Here is a 9,940-nt window from a genome sequence, read left to right as displayed (position 1 = left end):
CCCCCCGCACCTTCACACCTCCCGGAGCCCGGACCGGAACGCGGAACACAGAGGCACGACAGACGTACACCACTTTGTCTCCTCGGAATAGAATTAATTGTCAGCCGTATTGCGTGTGCGAATAACGGCGCTGATTTATATTTGCAGGGCGTATCGTGTGCTTCTTCGCTCTGCCGGGCTATTTTCTCGAAGCAGAGCAGCGTCGCCGCCATTAATCACATATCGTTCACTTGAGCAGAAACCTAGTGTAAAGGGGGAAGGGGTGCAAAGGGAGACGGGTAGGAGGGGGGGGGGGGCTATGCTCCGACAAAGTTTGCAAATTAACATTCTCACAGGAAAGGCTGGGCTGCTGTGTCTTAGCAGGGGCGTGGCGGGGCGTGGCGGGGCGTGGCGGGGCGCGGTGGTGCGCAGCCCAAGGCCGTACGACGACCGACAGCCCTCTCCTCTCTGGACTGTTTTCGGAGTGCAGGCTCTCGTTACGCCACCTTCTCCTGCAACTTTATAATAATCATTTGATACACGCTGATGCGAATCATCACATCCCGTTCATTAAAAATAGAAAGCATTTCTTCTCGACCCTATCAACAACTGCCGCGAACATCGGCCATCGGCCGGTTCACGTGTGCGAGCGCGCGCTGTGGCGCCGGGGCCCCTGGTGGGTAGGCTGACCCGCAGCGCACGGGTGTTGCTGCACGGCCTACCTGCCAGGCGCTGTGGTGCTCAGCCACCTGCAGTGCGTCGTAGAAGAAAGTGGTTTTTGCTTGTACTTTTGTACAACTTCTCGCTTCTCAAAATGTTCGGTTCCTTTTATTTTGTTGCCGTGCGTGTAGGGGTAACGTGCGATAGGAGATGAGGGGGCGGGGCGCTGGGCTGGAGGTGGAGGTGGAGGGTCGCAAAAGAACGACGACCTCACCCTGGCGGCCGACGCTGGTTGGCTGCCGAGGACCAAGAGGGAGGGTGGGAAGAAAGAGGGACATGCCTCTTTTTTTAGGCGTATGTCCGCGTGGGGTGAAAAAGGGGGCAGGGATATAGAGGGGCTGTAGAGGGTGGGCGGCGCTGTGGCAATAAGGGCTCAGCCGTGTAGGAGGCCTACACTGTTGGACATCGTTCGAGGATGTACTTCACTGATAAATAAAGAGTTCAACTGGGGTCCACATGCAGGTGCTCAACACTATGTTGCACCATTCTAAGAAGAGTGTAAATGGATATTTGAATACTTAAAAGTGTTCAACAGTGTTCCACGACAAGGTCGGCTATGCCCCTTGGACGCTTTAAAGTGTTCAAATTTACTGTTGAACTCTTTAAAATATTCAAATATCCAGTCAAAACACTCAAAAGTGTGCAACATAATGTTGAGCACTTGTGCACGCCAATTGGACACTTTATTTATCAGTGTTCATGCTGTTAGTGACAATTCCTTCCGCGGGAAGTGACTCGGTGGTTTAATATTACTCGTCATAAAACGGGTGTCTAGTACTCAAAAGTTACAGTCGTCTTTAGATAGCTTTGCTCGCGCGTCACTGAACAAGCGAGTTATCACTTTCTTAGCCAATAACCATAAATAGTTGACCACGGCGCGCTTTCTCCGATAGCGCGCTGCGCTACAAATCAGGCGATAAAGTCGGTGGCGCCGCTATCGCCGCCGCTGGAGAACATTCCCCGGGTACGTGCCTGGAGCCGCTGCAGGGGCGCTAAACGGCAGCGGTTGGTGGATGCGAAAATGTTGATCTCCTTCCAAGAGAGTTTCGCGCTCTCCTGGGGAAGAGAGAGAGGGAGAGACAGTCACGTGGCTGGGCTGGCTGGAGCGCCCATTGTATCTCCAGGGCTTCTTCGGCGGACATGCGTGCCGGGGCCGACCGCGTGCCGAGCGGAATCACGTATTCCGTGCATGACCGCTGAGGGTTCAGCGCCGCAGCCACCCGGCCACGTGGATACGGCAGAGCGGGGAAGTGGGGAAAGGGGGGGGGGGAGTGGAGGGCTCTCTGGAGGGGCTGCTGGAAGCAGGTGCCAATACATTGTGCGTAACTTGCTGAGCACCGGAGCACCACGCCTCATTACACTCGGCTCGAGCCTCGAGATAAACTAACTCAAAACTGCATATTATCAATGTAGCACTCGTGGTAACGTGATGATGTCGTGAAATTTGTATACATCATACGTATTTGTGTACATTCAGCAAGGTATATACGTTACGAAAAACAGCTCTTTGTGAGAAACTTACAGTGTAGTGTACACATTTTTATGCTACTGGCTCTTTTGAGCGTGCCTCCAACCCCCATTCTAAGCCTGTGCCCGCCCGTCCGCCTCGCACCACCCACTCCTTTCGGAGCTTTGTGCAGGGTCGCTTATTTTCCTTGGCTCGGCGTAATCTTATTTCCTCGCTAAGCCACTCCGTTTCTGCCCTCTGGCACCCTCCCCTTCCTCCTTGGCCCGACGCTCCCTTTCCATATTTATCATCTTTCACCGCCAGCAGCAGCCCTTGGAGGGTCTCTGCCCGGCCCTCCTTGTCTCAGCAGCAGTGGGTTGGTTGTCGCCATCTTTATACTTTGAATCCTCTTCTGAGATTATTCCTTCTCCGAATTGTTGACCAGTCCGTACAGTAGTTGAACCTTGTAGGGTTGCCCGCCCATTCACCTGAAATCAAATCGCTCAGCACTAATTTCAAATTTAGGGGGAAAAATCCGTTTAGATCGTTAAGCTTTTTGTGTGTAATTTTTGGGGCATTTTGATTGTTAACGTTTAGACTGAAGAATAATTTCTCAGAAATAGGACAATAATGACAACGTATTTTTTTTGGTTTGTAGAAGTTACGTGAAACTTTTGCCAACAAGAAAAAACTCCAAGACGGCTCTGCGTCCGTGTGAGGGCCAGGATATTGCGAGGGCTACGATTTTCGGAGCACCCTGTGTTGGCGTGTGTCCTCCCCTTCCTTCACCACCTCCCCTCGGCTCCCACCTCCTCCCCGTCCTTCTTCGCACCCTCTTTGCTTTCCTTTGGGCACGCGCGCCGCACCCTCTCCCCTCTGCCACCCTCTTTTCTTACATCACCGCCACCCCAGCCGCGCCACCCCACTCACTTCTTATTTCCCCTTACTTTTCGCCCGATCGAAACAGCCCGGCCTGGGCGCTCGTGGCGCACCCCCTCCCACTCTGGCTCTCCTTCTCTCTTTCTCTTCCTCGCTCCACGACTAAGGCATGAAAACTTAAAACTTGGGGGGTATTCAGTGTCTACATCTCGTAAACTGCTATAGTTTAAAAAGAAAAAGTCATGAGAAACTATGAATCACGCAGTTCACATGTAACGCGTAATATTTCAAACTCAAATGTAAGTTTAAGTGGTCCTCTTTATGTATTTTTTAAGGTTTCCTTTTCGAGCAATGGACACCAAAGGACACCAGGCTACATTTTGACTAGATGAAAATAGTAGTAGTAACAATCCTGGTCTAGTTGCAATCACACTACTTTTTAAACAAAAATACCCCTCGAAAATTCGTTTTTTTCTTCATTTTTTTTTTTGTAACAACTCGCTTTAAATCCATATCAAAGCCCTCGAATGTTGTCCCATGATCTCATGAGATGAAAAAAAAATCATAAGGTTCAAAATGAAAAGAATACTAAAAAGAAACAACACCCGCATGTTTTCTTTCCTCTCGGGCAGTGGCTGTCCCCACCAACCAGGAGGCGTCGTCTTTTCTGAGCCGCGCGCGAGGCGGTTCCCTCCGGGTCCCCTTGAGCAGTGGGTGGGGCGCGGCGGGCGCGGAGGGGTGAGGTAGCGCGAGGGAGGCGGGGCGCGGTCGCTCGTAAAGCTAAGAATACGGCGGCCATATTTGTTTTATATCCGAGTGTCGGTTTATACGTGCCGCGGGCAGCGCCGCCTCCGCGCTGCTTTTAGGGCAGCAAAGGGTACCCGTCCAACGACATAAAACTGGTATTAAAACGCTCTCATATCACGGCGCCAATAAAGCAGCAGAGAGTAGAGTGAGGTTAAGAGCCTCAGCCTTCCTGCTGCACGATCGCGCAGGCAGAGTCGTAGCGCTCGACGCTGCTGGTGCTGCTGCTACATGTGACAAAGCCAAGGGTTTTGTTATGGCCGAATAAGGACAATCTCAAATGGGAAATCTTGTGTAAAAACAGTTGAGGCCAGCGTCCGCACACTAACTTTTAACTTCCTGCATACTGTTGTGTAAAGTTCAAATAATCCATGGACTTTATAGACTACACATGCAGCTTTCGCTATGGAATGGAATGCATAATATTTTATTTAATATAAAATTCTGTATACAGAAATATTTGAATATCCAGACAATTCAAAAAGATAATTTTACTGGAATTTCAGTGCGTCTGATTGCAACAAAAAAAAAAAAATACTGCATGACATTACGGAAAATCTGTAAATGGGTTGCCTAGTGCGGAGTCATCCGATCTAGGAATTTAGATCAGATATCGTAAGAGAGGTAAAGCATCGACTTATGCTACGGGAAAGCTCCTCCTGATTCCTAGATGATTATGTGACAAGATCAGTTTGGCATATAAAACAAAACGATGGACATCCTACATCAGTTGGATAGGCGACTTAAATGGCCTACCATGCTGGACACCAAATTTTACAAAGCTGTTGCATCCATGGGAAATGCGAGTGACACGATTCTAGTCAACTCAGATCTTTGTCGCTTTTTCTTGCAAGTTACATGCCCTAGAGGACGGGCGCTGCCACAAGCGCCACGGCTTCTCCTGGCGGTATTCGAATAAGGAGCTGTGGGCGCTCTCATTTCCCCATCCTGAAACTCAGAAACGTCATCCATCACCGCGCTGTCTCACTTCCCTCTCTTCCTCTCCGTCCCTCCTTCTCCGCCTCGGCTCGGCCCCATCTGTCAGTTACATTATGGCATTTAAATTACACTAATTTCGTCAAGAACTCCCACCGCCAGGCGCCATTACCTCATCTTCGTGCTTGGCATTTCGATTTGAAACGAGGCGACTTATACGTATAATTTATTGTTAGTGCCAAAAAGTAGAGGTTGGTAAAAATGTGCCATGAATTCTTCAAAAAGCGAGAAAACTCAACTCATAGTATACCGTGGAGCATTCTGTTTCAGAAGTAGCCTACTTTCTGTAGTGTCGCATCGTGTCTGCGAGACACTCGGTGACGAGTAAAGGAGTTTTGCGCTGCGGAGAGTTTCTGCGCCTGTCATTCCGATTCATCTCTATCTGCACAGGCGTGGAAGGTGAGGTAAGGGGTGGAGAGCGGGACGTGCGGGGAAGGGGGGAGATATCCTTCCTTTTGTGCAGACTCCCCTACAACTCACGTACGGGCCTCGGGGCCTCGCCAACTTAAATCACGCCCTTCTGCTGATAATAAATAGGGCCCTACCACCCTCTACCACCACCACCCGGGTGCGGATCGATACTCGTCTCTTTGTCGCTCCCATAAGTTTTCGTCCGTGCTGTCTGTCACTCTTGCACTCTCGCAGTAAACTCGGGCCGCGAGGTTGCTTCCAGCGGCAGTTCCCGAAGGCGTGTTCTCCGCAAGTTATTATTTGTTTCGCGCAGTTTCGGGCCTGCGCCTCGTTACCCCACGCGCAATATTCATAGATACGTTCCCAAATATCGCTCCACCGCACCGTTAAAACCTTACGAAGAAAAATGAGAAATCCTTCGTAGGTACGAAGGATTTGGAAGCTTCGTGGGTAGCACTTCTACTTCGTAGGTACGAATAAACTCCTTCGTAGGTACGAAAGATTTGCCATTTTGCTTCGTAAGATTTTAACTGTGCCTGCAACTATAGCTGGTATAGTGTGGCGTTTTAAAATTACACACAGATATTTGTTGTTTTGTTTTCTAGGGGACATATTTTTGGTTGTTCTTTGGGAACTTTTTCTAAATACCATTGCAAGTTTTTTTTTCGTCGTGTTATCACTAACTTTTTTTTTGCAGGGCACAGTATCCCGTGGTACTTTTCACAGCGTGCTGTGCCGGGGGCGTTACAGAAGGGTAGAGAGGGGCACGGCGAATCCGCGCTGCGGTGGGCTAACGAAATAAGTTCGCTCTCTGAAAAGCTGAGAAAGTTGCGGCACGGGGGAACGGAAGTAGCAACTAGCTGGGACGACGGGCAGAGGAAAAGAGAGAGGGAGAAAGGGGGTAGGGGGAGAGAAGCGCCTAAAGCCCCGTCCGCACCAGTCGTACCAACTTGAGAACCCTTTCCTCCCCTCCCGAACTTCCTCGTTCCTATCCCATTTTGCCCTTTTGCGCGTGGAGTGGAGTGGGGGCCGAAAGAGAGAGAGAATTAGGGGCGAAAGATAGGAAGGTAGTTCTGCGCAAAAGAGGCACTAGCGGAGCGCAATGCTCCAGCCCTAAGGCGGCCGCGAGGAGAAGAGAGAGAGATAGCGAGAGGCGGTAGGGAGTAAAGCGAGGAAGAGAGCGAGCGAGAGAAACGCTGGGGTGATAAAGGGTTGGGAAGTAGTATAAACACAGACGAGCATTCAGAGTAAGAGAGAGGTAGAGGAAGGGGAAGCGGACGAGAGAGGGAGATGGAGCAAGCGAGAGAGAGACTGTACAGCCCTGGGCCGGCTCGCAAGGAGAGGCGCTCGGGGCGCGCCCGGAGCGCTGGCGCCGCTGCTGCTGCTTCGAGAACGCACCCTTTTTCCTTATCAGGCAGGCAGGGCCCCGTGCCGCCGCGCCGCGCCACCCCCTGCGGCATTAAGAAGGGCGCCCCGGCACGACCCTTTGAGGTTATGGCGGCCATGTTGGTCCGCCTCCCCCCCCCCCCCCCCCCCCCGCGCTGCTGCTCGGGCCGGCCGCGCCACGCCGCGCCAAGCCACACCACGCCGCGGCAGCAGTAGTTGTAGTTTTAGGCTTTTGAGATGGCTGGGCTGGGCCAGTGTGCTGCGGCGCGGGGCAAGATGAGCCTCTGCTAAGCCCCCCTCTACCCCCTTCCCTCTCTCCCTCTTCTGTACTTCTTCGACTCCCTCTTCCTCCGCTTGTGCTCCCGGCACTCTCATTTGAAACCCTGCTCCCTGTATCCTGGAACTTTGCAGGCCATATTGCGCGGAGCGTTTTGTGGGTATAAGACTGTACTGCACAATAACCGACAATAACTATCAGAAAAAAATGCATGATTCTTTTGATTTGGTGAAACAATCTCCATTAGTTTGCTTGAATTAAGAAAAATGCATAAACTCACAAGCTTTATTATTGTCGTACATCGCTCTGGTAAAAAAAGTGTTAAATTTTGCACGTCAGTTGACGTTTAAGTTCAAGTCTGCATTTTCTAGACACTTTGTGGTGTCTAACTATATTATACGTCAATTGGTGTTTAAACTTTCGACACTTCAGAAACGTATAGCAGCTGCACACCGTATGGTTCCCTATTGACAGCATAGAACTGTGTGTGTCCAAGTATGCAGTAAATAACGTTTACAAAACGTCTAAAATTTGCACACCACGTAAGTGTGCAACTTGAGTTGAACACCGTGTAATGTGCAAAATCACAACTTGCACACGTTGGTGTGCAAATATTGCACACTTGTTTTATCAGTATGGCGATGTGAATCAGACGATCGGCGCAGCTACTTGGATGTCCGTTTCTGCGAATCAGATGTTTTGGTGCAGAATAATGCTCCGGTGCGGGCGGGATTTCCTACTCTCTCTCTCTCTCTCTCTCTGGCCGTAAGGCGCCACGGCCCCCGTACGGGTAGGCAAGCCCGCCGGCGCGGGGCGCGTGCTCCGAAACACCCGGCACAATACTGAGCAGGAATGCAGTCTGCACGCGGGCTGGCTCGCACGCGCCCACGCGCAGCCGTGGTTGCGCCGGGCCATGCGATGCAATAGAACGGCACAACACTCGAGCGCCATCGGCTTTGCTCATAGCTTCCATGGCGCTCTCCATGGATATGACATATGCAAATACACCGGCGAATTACAAACTTTGGTCTCGTAACTCGGCGCTGCGCATTGCGTCAATATTGTGTGCATGGCTGTGGCAGAGCGCGGCGTTGACGTGTCGGGGCGTGGCGGGGCGTGGCGGGGCGTGGCGGGGCTGAGCTCGCAATTAGGGCTGATTGCGCGCGACAGCGAGGCGAGAGGCGGCGCGCGTATTTCCAACGCCTTCGTCTCCAACTTGTTTTGAATTTCAATTTGGACGACGACGTAAGTTTGTCGGCGCGAAGCCCTTCTCTCTCTCTGTCTCGGTCCCTCTTGTTTCTCTCTGCCCCTCGCGCGCGCTGCGCCGCAGGGTAGGCAACCTCCGCGCGGGCTGCCGTCGCGTCGCAGCCCGCGGCACTAACCTGTCGAAAACTTCGTGTACTCGTAATAACCTTCCAATGGCACACTGTACTACAAAATACCTTCAGTTTTTAAATTGCAATCATTAAATGTTTCCTTATCGGTACGCAAAGTAAAGAAAAGCATGTAAAACATAATTCAAATACTTAAGTTCCCTTACCCAGTCGAACACACGGCAGTGTTGCAGCTTTTGCCTATCCAGTTCGCCCGTGAGGTCGCATGGCCATGCCATGGCCCAGAGTACTGCACTCGTAACTCTGCTGTATATTGGACTTGGCACACTTTACAAATATGTACTCTACGCCTACCATCTAACTATATATTTTCAAAAGCTAAAAAATTTCACCTCATGTTCGAACAGATTTATCCAGGCCAGTTCCGGTAAACCACTTCTAAAACAAATAGCAAGGCCCGGCAAGGACCCCAACGAAATAAGGGCGGAAAAATAACTGTTGGTTATACCTACCTATTGCGCTCGTTTAACGCATTTTACTAAAGCAATCTTTAGAATTCATAATTCCTGAGACGAACCTGATATTCGTCGTCTTCTAATTGCAAAGGACCATAAGGGCGTATGGCACGTTTATGATTAGACGTATAGTTGCCTTCCTGCACGGCCAGGACGCGTAGGTCGTGCCCCACGCCCCGCCCCATCCCCCGCCATGCTGTGCCCTGTTGGGTCCTCTGCGCGAGGCGGCTGGCGCGCGGCTGCCTGCCCATTCAGAGAAGCTTTACAGCGAAACGTGAGAGGAGATTTGGAAACGCCGTCAGCACATACGCAGGTGTGGCTTGGCCCCGCGCCGTGCCGCGTGACGGGGCCAGGGCCGGGCGTGGTCTTGTTTCCTTCCTCCAGTCTGAATGTGCCGCCGCGCCCCGACACAGTGGCTCATTTTACCGGCAAAGTTTGCGAGGCGTACGTGCTGCCGAGAGAACGAGGATGAACAGCGTCTCTCTGAAACAGGAGCTGATGAGCTGCCCGATATGTTCGGCTGTAGTTGGAAACTTACCTAACATCGTATAAATATTTTTAAAAGAGTCTCTGTTTTTAAGTTTGATTATTAATATTTACGATTTTTTAATACTTTGATAGAAACATGTGGGTCAAATATTCTAGGTTTCGCCAAGACAGTTTTTTCCAATGTTGCCCCTTTTTTAGAATCTCGTCTTGCGGGAAACCAAAATAAACATCGTATGTCATTTCGTACCATTTCTTGCTATTGTCTTTTCATGTGTTGTTCTATTTTTTTTTTACAGGAGCTGCTATGCGTAGACCGCGGTCTTCAGCAGACCAACTTGCGAGACGAGACGCCACCCATGGAATCCACGCGTGCACGTCGCCTTGCAGCCGGCGCAGCAGAACTACTTTGCAAACAGGAGGGCGGGGGTGAGGCGGGGCGCACCAGCACTACGCAATCATTATCTCGGACAGGGCCTAGTAGTGCATGGGCCTCGACGGGCCCACCCCGACCCGAGCCCGCCCGGGCCCGGGCCCGCTTCTTTGATTTAGTTTCATTTCAAACGCATGCACGGTCGGGCGGGCAACGCTCCGGGTGCGCTCCCCTAAAGGACCTAAGGAAAAAGATAAATTATTCAGAGTATAACGAGCAGCAGAAAGCAAATCAGATAAAAGGGAGGGACTGCTACTAAGACTGCTACTTCCC

The 9,940-nt window shown here is 51.2% G+C and overlaps 1 long non-coding RNA gene across 1 annotated transcript in view; it reads left to right on the top strand.

Annotated features, from left to right (window-relative positions):
* LOC113205188 (uncharacterized) overlaps window positions 1-9,940 on the top strand; it is a 70,723-nt gene that overhangs the window by 55,584 nt on the left and 5,199 nt on the right. Inside the window, exon 2 of the long non-coding RNA XR_008011140.1 lies at window positions 9,534-9,663. This is a non-coding gene — a long non-coding RNA (uncharacterized LOC113205188). The remainder of the gene's footprint in view (window positions 1-9,533; window positions 9,664-9,940) is intronic.

The sequence above is a fragment of the Frankliniella occidentalis genome, unplaced genomic scaffold (assembly GCF_000697945.3).
Source record: "Frankliniella occidentalis isolate FOCC.00 unplaced genomic scaffold, Focc_3.1 Scaffold52, whole genome shotgun sequence".
Taxonomy (NCBI): Eukaryota; Metazoa; Arthropoda; class Insecta; order Thysanoptera; family Thripidae; genus Frankliniella; species Frankliniella occidentalis.
The sequence above is the reverse complement of the archived record's forward strand: the minus strand, read 5'-3'. Positions and strand labels throughout refer to the sequence as shown.